Here is a 19,631-nt window from a genome sequence, read left to right on the forward strand (position 1 = left end):
GGGTGTGGCCACTGTGCATGCTGCAGCTTCTTGGAGGCATAGGTGAGTGTTGGGTGAATGTGGAACACCAAAGTGGATGAGCAGCCCTGGAAAAGAGCTCAGCAAGTCCTCACACCAAAGGTCCTGCTTGAACACGTACATTCTTTGTTGGGTCCTCCCAATCTGGAAAGGCTTCAAGAACAGGGCCAGTGATGGTGATGGACTGTTTATCAGCCACCTTGGGACTATACTAGCTATGTGTAAAGATGGAAGGAAATAAGCATTTATTAAGCATACATTATATACCATGCACTATACTAAATATTTTACAAATATTATCTAATTTTATCCTCACAATAACCCTGCCCTGTAGGTTCCATGGATACACCCATTTTACAGCTGAAGAAACTGAAATGTGTTGCTCAGGGTCACATAGCTAGTAAGTATCTGATGGTTCATGTCTTCATGACTTCAGGCTAGGCACTTCATCCACTGAGCCATATAGCTGCCTCTATAAAAGTATATTCTCCTCAGCAGAAAGGTTGATACCAGTCACAGCAACTCAAGATGACCATTTATTAAAGCTTCAAGGTAATTCAATCTGCACACCTGGCTAGAAATGCCCAAAGAGAGGAAATCAGAGAACACTGAGATATTAAAAAAAATGTGAGGCTTTGTTTTCATTCTTATTATTCCAGTGTACTTTCTTTACCTAGACATATATCATATACTTTTTATGAATTACGACCTCTAGGAATTAGTGGGAGGATTGATATTTTTGGGTCATGGGTATCAGGGATTATGTTTCTATTCAGTAAGTACACTTAGCTCTGGGAAGGTCCTTAAACATGTCTGCTCTTGGATCTGACCTGAGGCAGATCAAAGTCCATGTTGTCAAAATGCTTTTTGAGACAACAAGCCATTTCTTTTGTTCTGGTAGCTATGAAGTGTACATGGAAGAATATAAATACATATGGGAAATATATATGGACTCACACTGGTCTTTTCTGCTACATATGTTTGTGTAGGCAAACAGTCCTGCACTGTATACACCCCATGGGCACTCATTAAGTGCTTGCTGACTGAGCTTGCTGACTATCAGCAACTTGATCTAATGCGAAGGTTGCCTTGAGTTAAAACTATGTGACAGGATGTGCATACCAGCTCATGATTTTACCAAGAGGCTGTACCTGTCCTTGCTCTCCACAGATGAGAGGAGGCAGACACTTCCGCTTTCAAAAACTGCCCCTTCTCATTCTTCATGGCTCAAGCCCTTTCCATATTTATGGCAATCTAGATAGAAAGACCACATTTGAAGGAATGACATATTATCCCCAGAGGCTTTCCTATATATAACATACAAGAAGACAAGGGGGATAATGCTAGAGAATAGAGTACAGGGCTTTTCTCCACAAGTTAACAGATTATGACAGAAGGTAAAACCTACATATTTATAGCATCTAACAATAATAAGCTCACATTGCTATAATGATTACCATTTTGTAAAACACTTTCCTTACAACAACCCCATGAAACGAATGTCACAAGCAGTGATGTTTTTATTTGAAAAATATGAGAAAATGATGATTTGGGGTAGTTATGTGATATTCCCAAGTCCAAGCCCAAGCTAATGTGTCACAGTGGAAAGAATACTAGGTATGGAGTCAGAGGGCTTGAGTTCAAAGTTTCACTCAGCTAGTGTGACATTGGATATGTTTTATAATTTTTCTGGACCTTTATCTGTATAACGAGGGAATGGGACTGAATGGTCCCAGCTCTAAATCTGTCTATAATCCTATGAAGGAAGAACAGGTCAGATAGAAAGTTAGGGTTTCTGACTCCAAATCTGGCGTAATCTTCCAATGGTGCATCTCTCATGAGATGACCCTACCATTTTATGAGGAGTGGCTAGGACTTGGGACCAATGAGAAAAGAATGATGTCCTGGTTGATGAGGTATGAGACTATTTTTTCAGAACCACTACTCTGTAATTAATGTTAAGAAATCCCCATGCTTGAATAAACCACCAGGTTTCCAAAATTACAATTAAACTCTTTGTTCTTTGAGAAGAGATTTTCCCATTAAGTAGGGGGCAGTTTGGATGTCCTCAGTTGTCTTGGAGTTTTGGGATTCAATGATTCTATGAATCCTGAGAACACCTTACTTTGTATCAGCAGTTAGCATAGCATGCTTTTTGGCATAGCAAATGAACATTCCATATCACATGCAATATAGATGTACCATACATTTTGTTACAGATGCTTCAGAATGCCAACCAGCCTAAACCCATTATTGGAGAGGATCTCAAAGTCTGGCTTTCATTTTACACTGAAAAATTCCTGTTCTGACACTCTCTTGGGTTCTGAACACAAACCATACATCTTGCATGTGACATGGATAAGATACAGGCATCCCACTGGGCCTGTGATAAAGATATTCAAGCCTCCCTCTATCTCTCTTCTGGTACAGATGATACATCCAGAAAGGATCCAACTGACTAATGGCATGCCAATTCCAGATCCAGAGGATAAGAAGGAGAGAACAAAGAGCACAGCTATAGACTATATCAGGCACAGGTGAGCTATACTTGCTCCATGTTATCTCTGGCTATCACAGTAACAACCATTTCATGATTCCTAACAATGAAAGTTTTGGTGACAGCTGTCAGAAACACCACAAGTGTTAACCAGTCTGTGACCCCTTACTTCAAGATCACTTTGGATATTATTCTCTGGCTAACAAATGTAGTAGTTTCCCCCAGAGCAAGACTACATAAACAGGGAGGACTAAAAGACAGCTTTGACACCCCTTAGCTAACCTCAGTCCTAGATGCTAAGATGGAGCAGGACTCTTATCCCCCCTACTGTCAGGGAAGCTTAAGGGAAAAAAAGGCCAAAAAAAAGAAAGAAAGAAACTGCAAAGGCTTATTGTCCATCAGCATGCAGGCCGTATCAGATGCTAAGCATCTCATCAGTGCAGCTGAGTACCTGGGAGCAAGATCAGGATTTATACATTTTCAAGTGTTCTTCTTTGGCTATGGCATCTGAAGATGAGGAGTTCACTATATAGTGGTTTGGGAAAAATCAGAGATACCAGCTCAGTGCTCAGCTATAACAAAAAGTTTAGTGATATAACCAGTCCTTTAATTTTTTTTTTCCAGTTTTTTCACAGGTTCTTGACAATGCCAAAACATATTTTTTTTTATTTTTTAAGAAAAATAGCTATAAATAACATTGAAGTGAAATTCACCATTAAAAGACTAGATTTCAGTGCCTTACTAAAACAATATCTTCTTGTTTCCTAAAGGAGTCCTTTAGGGTTGTGTTCTTTTTTGAGGGATGGGGGGAGTGTTAAGTGAGTACTACCTAAACTGTGAACCCAGGAAAGATGAAGGGGCTCAAGGGGCATGATGCTAAATGTTTAATAACTGGCTCTCTAGGGAAAATGTAAGCGTATACATGTTGTACTTACATATTTTTTTAGTTCAAAAAGCATTTTTATTGACCCCAAGGGGACCCAGTGTAACCAAGAGGTTGGGGAGGGGGTAGGGAAAAGGAATGTGATCTGGGGCTTTGGCCATTGGGGGCATATATAGGCCTTCTGCTTTTCTTCATGGGACCTGATAGGAGCTTTCTGAACCTCAAAGATCCACTGGGACTGGAGGTGGTGGGGAAGAGTCAGTCCTCTTTCCCCTGACCTACTTGGTAGGGGCAAACCTTGCTTTCTCTCTGTCCTGGGGAAAAAGGGAGGTGAGTGAACCATTTAGAAGGAAATGGGGAGAGCCTGAGCTGAGCCCCCTGGGTAGTAGGGAAAAGTGAAAGAGCCTTGTACTTATGGACAAGATCTTTTTCCACCCTCTCCAGCCATTTGAGTGAGCGCCATGGGAGGGTTCCATTTCATTTGGGGAAGGAAAGGGAGAAGGGGTGACCAGGGCTAGGGAACTGCCCCCCAAAGTTTCCTGGAGTGTCAGAGAAGGGAATGAACAGTTCCTGCCAACGGCCAAATTTATCCATATGTACAAAAAGGATGGTCGGTGTCCCCTGCCCCCACCTGGGGAGCTCGTTGGGTTCTTGGTGAGATGTCAGAGGCTATTAGGAGGCCCATAGGGCTGGACAGGGCCCCCAAGCTCTGGAAGATACCCATGGCTGTCGTCCAGGTGAGACAAGGGGACAATGTCTTCCTCGCTGACTGGCCGGTCGAATGCAGACTTGAGGGTTGGGCGCTGATTGTCCGGGAAGGCCAGAGAGAAGAGGGCCTCGGGCTCACACACAAACTTGTACACATAGCATTCACCAGCCACCTTCTTTCTGCATGATCCCCTTCTCATAACAGGAGCGAAGCGGACGGCTCAACTTGTCGTAATTCATTGCCGGACAATTCTTCTGAATGCCCCAGAGCCGAGCGACCTCTTCTGGCTGGATGAGCTTGAATTCCATCCCTCGGCCAGTCCAGGCAATGAAGTGTGAGTTAGTCGGGTCGTCCAACAGAGCGACCAAGAATTGCCAGAGCTGTAGAGAGCCTTAGCGCTGGTAGGGAGGCCCTTCCCGGAATGCCCCTAGACTCTACTGTTTGATGTCCCCTTCAAATTTCTCTGGAACTACACAGACATCTTCTGGGAAGGGCCGAAAAGACTTCTCAAAGCCATAACCCATGGTTCCATCACCTGGGGAAGGGCCGGGGAAGCCGTCTGCATGTAGGTACATGGATTGACACCCAGGGACGTCTCAATCATAGGTGAAGTCCGTCTGCTCCTGCTTGATCACCACCCCCGCCCCTGGGCACCTGTGCCCAACGCTGCCCCAGCCCCCAACTGCCTGCTCATACAGGGGGTCGTGGTATTCGCGTTCGAAGTTCTGTTGGGGATAAGGCAGGCAGGGCTCCGACAGCTGGGGCTGGTAGGAAGCTGCAGGGGGCTCCCGGCCCCCATTTTGGGAGGATGGCAAGGACTGGCATAGCTCTGGGGGCTGCCGGAAAATGGAACCATGCTCCATGATGAATCCATGGCTGGAGTTGGGTGGGGCTGCCCCTGGGGGTCTCAAGAAATTCCATTCTGCTCTGGAAAGTACTGCAGAGGTGACGCACTATGTGTGGGAGACTTGATGGCAACTTCTCTGGGGGTGTCATAGGCACTGGTATAAAGGCACTGCTCACCATGGTGGTAGGAGAGCAGCAGCTTTCTACTACAGGACGGGGTCGGGTCTGTACGAGGGTTCTGTGGCTCTTTCTTGATCTTGGTGGTGGGACTGTGGAAAGCTAAGTTTTCAGAATGGAAATCTGGCACAAACTGCTCGTCACTGCCGGGGACCTGAGCTTGTGGGAGGAGGCAGTAGAGAAGGCCAGGATGGTGACTTAACAGCAGAGGGGGACATGGCCCAGGCAGCTGCATCTGTCTCCCCAGAGTGTGTGGAGCGACCTCAGCATCCCCACCTCAGGCCCCCTCCATCTCCAGCTTCCGTAAGCCAGGTCTCCTGGAATTGGCTGAAGTTTTGAAAGAGATCTGAGGAGGGGGCGTCAGTGCAGTTGCCGCTTTGGGGTCTGGAACATGTCCCAAGATTGGGAAGTAGGGACTCCGGGGTTCGAGTCAGAGCAAGGCTTCCTTAGTCCCCAGTCCCTAGAGCACCAACTTGTTTTCCGGCCTTAGCAGACAGTTGTGTGCCCGGGGGACCCCCAGATTGGTGCATTTCCTTCAGCATGGACTCCTGTACTTGTATTTTTAATCTGCCTTATTCATACTTTCCTCATCACTTTCTTTAGATAATCAACAAAAAATAAAGCAAGGCCTAATTTGTAGCATTTAACAGTTTCATAGGTAGAAATGATTATGCTGAGATTTCAATAATTGGCTCTCACGAGCTGGTATAGCTTTACCATACCACTGGATGGGAGGAGGAGGAAGAGAGAGGAGGAGGAAGAGAGAGGGATGGAGAGAGAGGAAGGAAGAGGGAAGGAAGGAGAGGGAGAAGGAGAGGGAGAAGGAAAGGGAAAATGTTAAACTTGATTTTGATACTGAGACTTTATAGGCTTGTAAGAATTTTAGTAAGAGTTTTCCTGTCACAGGCCATAGATGTTGAAATGTATTATGCCCCTCGATGGATCTGAGTTCTCAAAAAAGCCATAGATTGTATTTATTGAACATTACGTGCATAGAGGAAATTTAAGTCAAGTTTAAAACTTTTCTTAACCACATTCTAAATCTACATTTTTAAAGTCACCTTTTGAATTTGGTGCTGTACAGGAAAAAAACAAACAACATTTAGATGAGTCTTACTCTTCATTCAAATGTTCTATAGACTAAAGTAGACCCAAACTTGCACTCTCATTCTTAGCCTAGAATTATGTACCTTAAAATTCTATAAAACTAGGGTCATGACATGGGATTTAGATGGCAGGAGGAGTGTCAGGATGAGTAAATTCTCTCAAACAATGTGGTTCCACCATCTCTGCAACATAGAGTCTTGTAGGATAAGGTGCTGAGACCTTTAAGGGACATTCCAGGGGTCATACAGAGAGACCTGCCGCAAGAGTCTCTCTCTATCCATTATGCTTTATTTTCTCATAGAGTTCCATAGTTTATGGTAATTCCTTTCCCCTCCAGTGGCCACCTCCTAGGAATATTAAGGCAGGAATTTGTTTTGAAAATGAGCCTAAGTAATGGCACTGCAGGTGGGTGAGTTATAAGAAAGTAAAAACTAGGAAAAAAAAAAGGGTGACACCTGAAAATAATGGAGTCACATGGTAAGAACAAGGGGCAACTGATGTCAGAGGTGGAGCCTTGGATCTGCTACTCTCCACTCAATGGAAAGAGAAAGCAAGGAAGGATTTAAGCACAGTGAATAGACTCAAGTCCCTGCTTTCCAGCCACCATCTTGGCTCTGCCCTGGCCAGATCTTATTTTGCCTTCAACCTCTGGAAGACATAAAATGATAGTTCTGCATCGAGTACCTTTATAGTTGTTCCTAACCTAGGAAGCAACCAGTGGACCACTAAGGTCTTCTGAATAGAATTCCATCATTCTGGTTCTTACTTATATTCTAGTATTCACTATATCATACCTGCTTCTACGGTAAAAAGTAGGGCAAGGTGATCAGTGTTAACACAATATCACACATAGCAGGATTTATAGGAGCTACAGGCACTCTGAACTCTGTTAACAGTTGCTGTCTGGACAATGAAAGTCTTTATAGAAATACACCCAAGAAGCAGGAGGCACCATGGTATAATACACATTATAGGAGGTATAGAGAACCCATCTTTGAATCACAAGTCATGTCTTTTCTCTGACACATGTTAGCAATGTGACCACTGGCAAATCGTATAATCTTCCAGTGCCCCCAGGCAAATCTGAGATAATAAATTACAGACCACTTGCTAATTTGTATTTATGGATAGAGTTTCCACCGTGAAAATTCTCCATCCTAGATGATACCCCTATCCCCAATTTCTAAAGTATATATACAGATATACAATTACATTCACATTGATGAGATTGCAGCTCTTTTTGTGTATGTTTGAGTTTCTCTATTAAAAATCTGTTTAATCTAGTTCCAGGTTGGGTGCCTGTGTGAAAGGTAGGTGACAACTCCCGCAGATGTCAGTGCAGGATGTTTCCTGCGCATCACAGGAGTGTGTGATGTTAGGGGGAGGGGAGTAGGAAGGAGGCATAGGAGAAACCTTGCTTAACCTGACACTTTACCAGCTCCCCCAGACTGCCAGATAGAATAAGCAGGAGAGTACTGATAGGCAGCGAGAAGCATGGCTGCCAAAGTGTGATTTTAATTGACTGCCAGCTCATATTCACCTGCATATATCTTTCCTGTATAAACACTTGTGGGAAAACCCAGTTCAGGGAAATCTTTTGGCACTGTCGCATTAGAAAGACTAGAGAAACAAACTTCTCATTAAAAATCAGCTTTGAATAGGGGTTGGTAACTTGTCTTTGCAGCAATGGGCCAGGGAGCATTATTCAGCCCTATAGGCCTGACTGTAAGCTTGTCTATTAATGTATTTGCAAACGAGAAAAGGAAATGTTCCTGATTTTATAGTGAATGGGGAGATGAACATTCTCAAGATGTTTCTTTAAATTGACTGGTCCTCAGGAATTTATTACTATTTAGTATATAAGGTGTACACATACACTCAATTGGGTATCTTACTGCACAGGAAAGAAGGAGGAAGGAGATAAAAAGGGGGGACAATAGAAGGGAGGGCAGATAGGGGGAGGAGGTAATCAAGAACAAACACTTTTGAAAAGGGACAGGGTCAAGGCAGAAAATTGAATAAAGGGGGATAGTTTAGGAAGGAGCAAAATATAGTTAGTCTTTCACAACATGAGTATTGTGGAAGGGTTTTGCATAATGATACGCATGTGTCCTGTGTTGAATTCCTTGCCTTCTTAGGGAGGGTGGGTGGGGAGGGAGGAGGCGAGGGAATTTGGAGCTCAAAGTTTTAAAAACAGATGTTCAAAAAAAAAAGTTTTTGCATGCAACTAGGAAATAAGATATACAGGCAATGGGGCATAGAAATCTATCTTGCCCTACAAGAAAGTAAGGAAAAAGGGGATGGGGGGGGGGGAGTGGGGTGGCAGAAGGGAGGGCTGACTGGGGAACAGGGCAACCAGAATATATGCTATCTTGGAGTAGGGGGAGGGTAGAAATGGGGAGAAAATTTGTAATTCAAACTCTTGTGAAAATCAATGCTGAAAACTAAAAATATCAAATAAATAAATAAATAAAGTGAAAAAATTAAGATCTGGCCAAAGCCTATGGAGAATGTAGAGTATGATATCAGTGGCAGCAGGATAAAAAGATGGAAGGTTCTTTGGCCCCTAGAGCTAACATGGATTGTGCCTGGAGCAAGACCATGAAGAAGGTCTTTTCTTGGAACAAGAACATGAAGCTAGGTGAGGAGCAAGTTTCACAATTTCACATACACAAGTGTGGTGGGAGGAGCTTGACCTCATCTCCATCAAGAAATTCTACAAAAATCATGGGCTATGTTAGCCTTCTGATGAAAGGGACCTTCAAGGCTCTGTGAGTAGCATCACCATCAAAATACAGTAATCACTTACGTCTCCACTTTGAACCAGGAAAATCAACAAAGTAGGCCTCGTTAGCAAATAGATGCAAAAGCCAGTGGACTTTGGCCATTTATTTAACCTGCAAATTACCCAGTCAATAGCTGGGATAATGGAGAGAAGAGGAGAGGAGAAAAGAGAGGAGAGTAGAGGAGGGGAGGGGTGGGGAGGGGAGGTGAGGGGAGGGGAGGGGAGGGGTGGGGAGGGGAGGGGAGGGGAGGAGGTAGTGAAGACTAGGCATTCCTATTTTAGCTCTAACATCCTATAAATACATGTACCTTCTTTCCTTCTTTTTACCACTTGTGTTTTAGATGAAGCTTGTTCCTTTTGAGACAAAGGAGGAACATTGAAAAAGTATATTTTATTCTGACCAAGAACCTAGCTTAGGAATTTCTGACATTGTTCTACTTTGGAATCCAACTGGTATTAAAGTCTTCCCTCTGACACATACTGGCTTTGTGACACTGGGCAAGTTATTTAACCTCTAAGCGGCCCAAGCAACTACCTCAATGTCTCAGTTATGGAATAATGTTAACCTGCTTTGGAGAAAGGATTTTTCTCACTGGAAATATGGATAAAAATTTTTTCTGAACACAAATGAAATAAAAAATTTAGGCCAAATTATTCTAGCACTTTAGGAGAATGTTTTGCACATTATAGAGATAAAACAGATAATTGTTGTCTGTCTAATAATATATGTAGGTTGACAATATGAAGATAGAATATACATTAGATCTCTTACCCTCTGCCTGTTCCCTAGGACATCAAATGTCTTTGTCATCAGTAACAAAAAACAATTCATTCCTTTTTTCCCCTGAGGCCACTGCGGTTATGATTTGCCCAGGGTCATATAGCTAGTGAGCATCTGGGGCTGCATTTGAATTGTGGTTCTCCTGACTCTAGGGATGGTGCTCTATCTACTGTGCCACCTAGCTGCCATTATAATGATTCATTCTTTGTCTTTCTGTGGGTTATGATGGTTGAGGACTGGGAATATGGTATGTCATTAGGGGATATGGTTTGGAGAGGACAAGTTAGAAAAGTCAGGTCCAGAATTAGGTGAGGGTACCATTAACCATAAACAATGTGTCTACAGACTCTCACCCCCCTTCTATTCCAAACAGGAAAACAAAACCAGAACCAAACAGCACTGATTCCTTTCACCATTAGAATTGTAACACTCAATGTGTTTGACCATTATAGGCCTTCTAGCTTTAATCTCTAGGTATATATATCAGGGGATATATGTCTAGGAATATCTGGTCATCTTGGACATTTCAAAGCAAACAAAGTATAGGAGGACTAAGGGATATGAGAAAGGGGGCTCATCTCTGAATATCGTAACACAATGGCTTTATTGAGGCCAACTGCTGATGATAAAGCCAAGATATTAAGGTGATGTATATCACACTGTCATGTACACAAATATACTTCCTGAAAAGATATAGGATAGTCATTCCTTTTGGTGGGAAAAGTTGGTGAAATATGGGACAAGACCATAATCTTACTTGTACCAATTACCACCAATTATGGTCTATACTTTGGAACAAAAATGGAGAGTGAATAATTAATATATTAAATGAATTTTTAAACCCCATCAATTATTTAAAATTGCCAATGACTGTGTTAAGTGTTGGGGTTAAAAACACAAAAGCAAATATAGCCTCTGAGCTCAAGGAGATAACATTCAAATAGTGAGAAATAACATATGGAAGAGAATGGTGAACAGAGAGGAACATGTTGCTTCATAAAGTTATAGTGTTGGTGAGTGAAGCAATAGGGAAGAGTTTGACACAACTTTACAATGGCAAAATTTATTTTCGTGGTTTCAGAATTGGAAGGGGTAGATTATTGAGGATGGTGGAAAATTAGGTATGCACATAGCAACAAGGTCTCCAGCTAGGCTGAGAGGATGATGGCCCAGGGTGAAGGCAAGGAAGGTCAAAAGACAATGTGGACAGAGGTGTGTACCATTCACAACATTCCATGAAAGCCTTTTGGAAATCTTCAGGTGAAAAATGACATTGGCAATATCCTTTTGAGATATCAGGACTGCTTCCATAATAGGTCATCTGACTAAATGCACCTTTTACATACTCTCATATTCCTATGTGGGATTTCCCCATTGGATGGGTAGGCCTACACAACCCGCAGCCCATGGGCCACTTGCAACACACCAAAGGATTTGAGGTGGCCTGCAAAAAAATGTAGAGAACCTCTACATTTTTCATGGGCCATCTGAAATCCTTTGACCTGCCTGCAGATTGTGCATGCCTGGTATACAGGATGATCCTCAAAGAAAAGAGTCATTTATCTGTTGTTGTTTGCTATGTTTTCAACTGCGTCCAAATCTTCATGACCCCTTTTGGGGTTTTCTTATCAAAGATATTGGAGAGGTTTGTTATTTCCTTCTCTAGACTATTCTATAGATTAGGAAACCAAGGCAAATAGGGTTAAGTGATTTTCCCAGAGTCACAGAGGTAGTAAGTGTCTGAGGTCAAATTTGAACTCAGGTCTTTCTGACTCTAGGCCTGGTGCTCTATCAACTGTACCACCTAGCATCCCTGGTTATTTCTCTAATATGATACAAACTAGAAGTAGCAATTTAGCTTTGGATCATAAATTTATTGCTATAAGAGATCTGAAAAGTTAGAAAATCCACTCCCCCTCATCCTTTTCCTTTTACAGATGAGGAAACAGAGACCCAGAAAGACTGTGTGACTTGCCTAGAGATGGTGTCAGAGCCAAAATTGAAGCATACATCCTCTGACTCCCAATTCAGAACTCTTTCCACTATCGCACACATCCTCTTTCATGTAAGTAGGCCTGATGAATTATACCCATTTCTGATCATTTTCCCTGATCTGCTATTTGTACCTCTTAAGGAAAAGTTCAAGCTATTCTAGTTAGACACCTCGCTGTAACTGTTACTAAAACTCTCACTAGAATGCACGAGGAATATCTGATGTAAAGGAAGAGAGGCTATTCTGAGTGCTGCAGATAGGCTAAAAGACAGTAGTGGTCTTCTATTTTGCTCTGCATTTAAGTACTTGTACTTCAATGGCACAGGCCTAAAAGCTGTAACTCTGTTCTGCAAACTTGGCGGGGCTCCCTTCATTGAAGCATCATTTGATAAAGAGATGACAGCCTACATTAAGCAAGTGAGTGCACCTTTTTTTAGAAGAATGGCTGGAAGGCGAGCAGAGCAGTATGACAGGAAAATCAAAGCTGAGGAAGCTACAGAACAGCTGAATTACCTTTCAAGATTAGACACCAGGACATTGTCCTCTTTCCATATTCACTTACTGGATAAATTAGAAAAGTCTGAGCTCCAAATTTTCTCTTCGTTCAAAATCAAATACTGGGGCAAGTTCAATGACAATAGGTCACAGGAACATTGGCTCAGGTAAGATTGTTCTCTTAGTCTCCTGAAAATATGTCATGTACCCTGTGTTCTTCCTCTTCTTTGCATGTCCTTTAACTTTAATAGCCGAAAACTTTACTAAGACTTTTGGGACACCCTGGATAGAGAAGGTACTCATTAAATGTTTCTCCAATGAATGGACTCCTCTTCCTCACTACAACTCTGCTTGTAAAAATCCACACCCCCCCTTCCTTCAAGGCCCTACCTAGGGGCCACCTCTTCCATGAAACCTCCCTGAATTAAACCCATGTAAAATTCATTTCTATTGTCTCAAATTGCTCATAGTATTTTCCCTGGATCTCTCCTTTGCATTTATCAAATTCTGCCTTCTATCAATTATTTACATACATGTCATCTCCCTATTACAATGTCAGCTCCTTGAAGAGTCTGTATCTTATTGCATCTTTCTAGCCCCAAAATGGAAAGGTAAGGAGCATAGTCAATAGAGAACCAGCCTGAGAGGTTAAAAAAAAGAATATGGTTTGAGTCCCCACTTCTTACATCAATCAATCACTCAATAAACATTTATTAGCATCTATTATGTGCCAAACACTGTACTAAGCACTTGGGATACTAGTTCAAAGAATGGAATAATCCCTACTTACAAGGAACAAGTCCTGACTATGTGACTCTGGGCAAGTCTTTTCATTTCAGGGCCTCAAGCAACTTTCTCAGGCTATAAAACTCATAGTAATTGCCAATCTGTATTGATAGTCATATCTTCTTTATCAGGAGCTGCTTATGCCAGGGAAATCATAGATTTGGTAATTTTTTTAAAAGATAGAAAGACAGACAGATGAATATGTACATACATACACATATGCATACATATATAAATACACACATAAAATCCCCAGCACATTAAGGCAGTTGAAATGACTATTGAACTGTATTGAATTGATTGAATGAATATGAATGTTCCTAGCTTTTGGAAGGTAGTTTTGGGAACACTGCACAAGGATGGGGGCAAAGAAGTTCAGTTCTCTTCTTGAAGATAATGCTGATAGATAGCATTACCTTCTAGATTTTTAGCCTGGATGCTTACAATTGGATGAGTCAAGAACTTGGATAGAGGAGCTGGAAGCTTGTTTTGAGAAACCCCAGTTAAGCATTAGGGGAATAAAGATTAATTCTTTCCAGCTGTGACATCCTGGGAACATTGCTTAACATCTCTGAGCATACTGTTTCTCATCAGCTAAATGGGGGTTAATGATGCTTATAATATTTAACCTGATAGGTTTTAATAAGGATCAAATAAGATTTCTAGGAAAAGGATTCTGTCAACTGTGTAATGCTATACATGTATTTATTATTATAATTATTAGCAATCATCACAATATACTGCATAATTTACAAAGCATATTCCTCATAAAAACTTCATGGGGCAAAGTGGTTGCAAGTCCTTCCTCAATTACAGAGAAGAAGAAACTAAGACTAAAAAAAGGTTAACTAGCTTGCCCAAGTTCACATGCCCAGAAATTGAGAGAGCTGGAATTCAGCCCTAGATCTTCTGACTTCAGAGTCAGGACTTGATACACTACATTAGGGCAGATGATAGTAATATAGGGAAACTTTGGTTAAGAACTATGTATAATGCATACAGCAGTTTGAAACTGAGCTTGAGAGGTATGTTCTTCAGTGGCCACCATCTGCTTCACTCAGAGAGTAGCAAGGATCCACAAACACTGATCCTACCACTTAAAGACCCATCCTAAGGAGATTTGGTGAATTAATTGAATGGAATCTTCCATCACACATCTTTACCCACTCCTCAAGGGTTCAGTCCATGAGACAGCTGTAGAAATGCAACTTGGCTTAGCAAGAAGGGCAAGTGAGTCTAGTTCCAAAGAACCATATTACATTGAATGGGCCAAAGGGCAGCCAAGCAAGGAACTAAAGTGATTTGCTGAAAGCATGCCAGAAGCGATGCAAAAATCAATAGACAGCTGAGAAATAGCTGAAGTCGACTAGACCCGCTGGTTGGGTCTTCTGGGCAAATGTGACCTTATTTATCCATAAATAAACTGTCGCAAAGACCAAATTGAAGAAAGGGAAGTAGTATCAGGCTCTCCAGTTAGAAGCACTGGGGACACATACACATGCACACACAATCACACATATAACATGCAATCACCCACATACACATACACACACAGTTTACACATGTAATTACTACAACAGATAATATTGACTGTGAGTTAATTTTGGATCCAAGTTGGGGATCCAAGGGCTATTTTTAATTTCTGGGAATGAAAAAAAGTGCTAGGTAGTGAAGAAGAAATTTGAATACTTGTGCTGCAGGGTTGGTTTCATAGGTTGCACACAACAAATTTAAATGCAAAATTACATTGTAAAGGTTTTATAAAGGATAACACTAGAAAAAAATGAATCACGGGGAATAAAACTATAAACAAAAATTAGTCAATCTCATGGAAAGTGTGAAAAATACACCATTAGTATCCCCACAATGTCAAGAGACTTTGCAGTTGGCCACCATTACATTGTTTGGATTCCGTTTGGTAGATTAAGTGGAGTATATGGATTAGAGTCACACAGATTACTTAGACATGGATGAATTACTTGTCATCTACATTATGGGAGGGTATAGTAACTTCAACAAGATCACAGATCTGATCCGTTGGAGAACTAGAATATCGGGATCTAGGCAACAAAAGAGAGCTACTTAATGTGTAGTTGTTTCTAGTCAGATATTAGAAAGATTGGAGGTGACAAGACCTACAAAGTTATCTTTGAGAAGCTTAGCAGGTGGGTGGTGATAATCTCTTCAAATGCTGCTGTCTGTATTAGGATATACTTGTTCCTAATCTGGAAACTAAAAATTAGGGGATCTCTATCCAGCGGTCTTACACTGATAACATGATTTTCCATGCTGTATTTAAAATTAAACCAATGAGTACTTACTTCAAACAAAAAATATGCAATAATAAGCTGAAGAGAAGCCCAAAGCATTGAAAAGTTGAGGTCCTAATATCAAAGCACTCTGCAGGGCATACCAAGAAATGTTGAAGACAGAGTGTTTCTGCTATAAATTAATTCCCATCAGCGAAAAAAGCTGGCTGCAATGGACCAGAAGAAAAAAAGTTGTGGAAGCTATACACTTCAGTGTCGTTATTTATTGGATGTTACAAAATTACACTAAGGAGTAAATTTTCAAAGCATTTATGGGAGCTGGGCAGCTAAATCCCCTTGTGCTGCTTTGAAATTTTACCCACAAGAGCTTAACTACATTTGCAATAACCCTGCAATTATTTTCTGTCAGACTTCAACCCACATTTTAAACTTTTAATTATAGTGTGTTTTGTTTCATGCTTAATGTTACCTGTGCACTGATTCCAAGATAAGTCACAGTGGCCTTAAGAAGGCATTCCTCAAATCCTGTGACATCCTATCATGTAACATTTCAAATTTGACATGCTTTCTCAAAAACTTCCCCAGAAGAGGTCCTATTCCATTACCAAGGTTTCAGTGCTTCAAAACTGTACAGTAGCATAGCATAGGCAACAGGTAGGCCTTAACATCTCATGACCTTCCATGCTTATAGCCATTACAGATGCAGAAAACCCATGTTTGTATCAGAAGGGCAGAATATTGTTCATAAGGCCATGAGAGACAGGATAGTCCTCAGGGGCTGTCCTTATAAGTAGTCAGAGCAGGTAGCTGCCAACTTGCTGTTTTTTTGAGGGATTCTGAAGCACCTCCCTCTTTCTCCCCATGCAGAAACAATTGCTGTATGGTCCTAGAGAGAGGCAGCATGATGCCATGGAAGAAACCCTGGATTTTGAGTCAGAGGACCTGCTTTGAAATCCAAACCCTGCCACTTATTACATGTTTGACATTGAGCAAGTCACTTAATCTCCTTGGAGTTCAATTTCCTCAAAAGTGAAATGAGGGGGTTCAACTAGATGACCTCACCTGTCCATTCAAGCTCTAAATCTATAACCCTAGAAAAGAACCCATCTCTCACTCCTTTGGGTTAAAGATTTAAATGTTCCTATTAAAATGAAATGATACCTCTAGGAAGAGTAAAACATAAATTCATTATAACTTCTTAATTATTCATGAAAGGTAGCATGGTGTGTAGAAAGCTGATTTGAGTCAGAAGACCCCAAGTCAAGTGTTCCAGCTGACAGATCCTCACTGTATCACCATCAGCAAGTCACTTCTCAGTGCCCAGACAATTCCTTAAGTTGTATAACAGTGCTAGGTCTGAATTGATAGAAGAAGGTTCCTCACAGGGAGATCCCTGCATTGCTGAAATCAGAAGTCTTGACAAAACGAATCTATTTATCTGTCATAAATATAGTATTAGACACAATTAACCACTGACTCTACAGGTAATATGTTCCAAGACAAGCAGTTACATAAAATTGTGATGATGACACAGAACCTTGCATTCACTTTCATCCTGGCACGTATAGCCTGTTTTTCTGATGTTTAGGAAAGCCTTGAATCAGTTTGCCTTAGACTTCAGAAACCTTTTCCCAGAAGCAGAAGCTCAGGTGAGCATTGATAGTTTTGCACCCCACCTCATTTCTATAATTTTATTCAGGAAGGCTAGATGGTATACATTAAATGGGCCTCTGATTGTATGTATGTGGATGTCTTCTCTTAAGCAAATTATTCTCAGTTCTCTACCTTCCCTCCCTGGGGTGTCATGAAGACTATTTGCCATCTCAAATATATTTGCAGCAGATGCTCTGTAATACTCCAGAATGGGAGAAGATGTAGGAAGGCAATCTGCCAAACATCCAGATTTTTACAGGCTCTTTTGTAGTTTTAAAATGTCTATACCTAGAACAAAAAGTGCATATATTAATGATAGCCTGTTACAGTCCTTCAAGGAAACCAAGTTGTAAGACACAAGTTTCATACAACTTGTCACCTATACCCCAAAATTAAATTTAAAGCAGACCTTTGAAATAGAAATCTATTAAATCAAAAGTCTAGCAATAGGACAGCAATAATGAAGGGGAAAAATCACAAACAAAAGTGTGGTTTAACCAAAACATGAGCCAATTGGCTAGAGAAACAGGAAATCGAGCATTAGCTTTCTTTCTCCAATGAAAGGAAGTGTTATTTCTTAACTCTGTGATATTAGCATCCTATCATGCAATTCTTCAACAATTACATATCAAGGAAAAGAATCACACATTGATTAATTAGACCACCATAGTTTGCTTATGAACATTACCTCAATAATAAATTGCAATTTAGTTACTAATGGTTGACTTATCATATCCTAGAGTGTCTCTGATGATTTGGTTTATATTAGGCCATGCAACCATGTTTTAAGAAAAAAGAATTCCTGATGATATAAACTATTTCACAGCTGGACTGAACAATTCCCCATCTGGCTTGATCGTTGTTAAGCATTTTATTAGCATTGCCATGAGAATCATAAAGAAAGCTTTCCTGGGTTGCCTGAAGACCATTTGGTGGTAGCAAAGAAAAACCTGCACACCTGCTGACTCTTAGGTCAAATTGATTGGGCTTGAGGTCTTCATTAACTACTGATGAGGAAAAGTGAGCAATGAAGGCCAGGGTCTAGTTAATGGGCAGTCAGTAATCAGTGCTGAAAAAGAAAGTGCTCCCTAATGTTCCCCAACTTGACAGTGGAAAATTCTGTAGCTATGTTGTTGACACGAGATTTCTTGAAATCAAAATTGGAAGGGATGAAACCTGATTAACTTCCTCAGGAAAATGTCATGAGGGAAAAAGAAACCATTGGGTGCAAAAACATATCCGAAAGAAATGATCAAATGTGACCTGTTCCACTGTGTCCCTTTATTCCATCCTTCAGTAGGTGTAGGGAAGAGAACAAGCATTTAGATAGCTCCTAATATGTGCCAGACACTGTATTAAACAAGTTTTACAAATATCTCATCTGATCCTCACAACTACCCTGCAGGGTAGGTACCATTATTATCCCCATTTTATAGGGTAGGAGACTGAGGTGAAGTGACTTGCCCCAGGCCACACATCTAGAAAGTGTCTGAGATTGGATTTAAACCCAGATCCTCCTGACTCCAGGCCCTATTCTCTGTCCCCTGTACCATAAACTGCTTCTAGCAGCCTTCCTGCTCCAGCTTCACAGATGCTTGGTTTTGCAGATCTCAAATGCACCTATGCAATATTAGGCATTTAGTTCTTGGAGCCCACATTTAATTACTTTAAATATAACTGTAATTTCCTTAAGGGCAAAGACTATCTACTAAACTTTGAATCTTCTGGCTCAGTAAGCAGCAAAGGTTTAATAAATGTTTGTTGAATTGGAAGAAGTTAGATAGACCTGTGGATAAAGTGCTGGATTTATATGCTAGCCATGCAACCCTGGGCAAATCACTTAACCTCTCTTTGCTTCATACTACTCATCTGTAAAATGGGATAATAATGTCATCTGTTTAGTAGGATTTGGGGGAGGATCAAAGGCAATTACATAATTAAAGCACTCTGCAACCTTTAAAGCAGTGTGTGTGTGTGTGTGTGTGTGTGTGTGTGTGTGTGTACATGCATGCATGCTACTTCTTTTCTGTTTTAAATTTTATTATCTTAATAACTTTTAAAAATCATTACATTGCTTTGAAATAAGTTGAATTGAACGTAGTTCTACTCTCTGTGGCAGAGAGAGATGGAGATGTGATTAGTCTCAATTTAACTGACTAATTAAGCTGCTGAGAGTATAGGGGACCACTTCAACTTAATATTTCTGGAAATAAGTTAGATGAAATCATTAAAGTAAAAGGAAGGTTGCTCAGTGAATAGAGCACCAGGTAGAGTCTAGAAGACCTGAATTCCAATCTGGCCTCAGACATTTACTGGCTGTGTGACCCTGAGCAAGTCATTTAATTCTGCCTCAATTTCCTCATCTGTAAAATGAGCTAGAGAAGGAAATGGCAAACCACTCCAGTATCTTTACCAAGAAATCCCCAAATGACATCATGAAGAGTCAGACATGACTGAAATGACAGAATAACAATAAGGTCATAAATGACTTAGACCTGGAAGGGACTTCAGAGGCCTTTCATTTTACAGATGAGGAAGTAAACTCAGACTCAGGGAGGTTGACATGCCTGGTTTTGCAAGTAGGGATCTCACAACAGAGGCTTTCTCCTCAGGTGCCCAACTCCAGGCTCA

The 19,631-nt window shown here is 41.1% G+C and overlaps 1 pseudogene; it reads right to left on the bottom strand.

The window, feature by feature from the left end:
• Window positions 1-4,060: 4,060 nt before the first annotated feature.
• Window positions 4,061-19,631, bottom strand: part of LOC118851080 — a 145,668-nt pseudogene continuing 130,097 nt past the window's right edge.

Source organism: Trichosurus vulpecula, chromosome 5, assembly GCF_011100635.1.
Source record: "Trichosurus vulpecula isolate mTriVul1 chromosome 5, mTriVul1.pri, whole genome shotgun sequence".
Classification (NCBI taxonomy): domain Eukaryota; kingdom Metazoa; phylum Chordata; class Mammalia; order Diprotodontia; family Phalangeridae; genus Trichosurus; species Trichosurus vulpecula.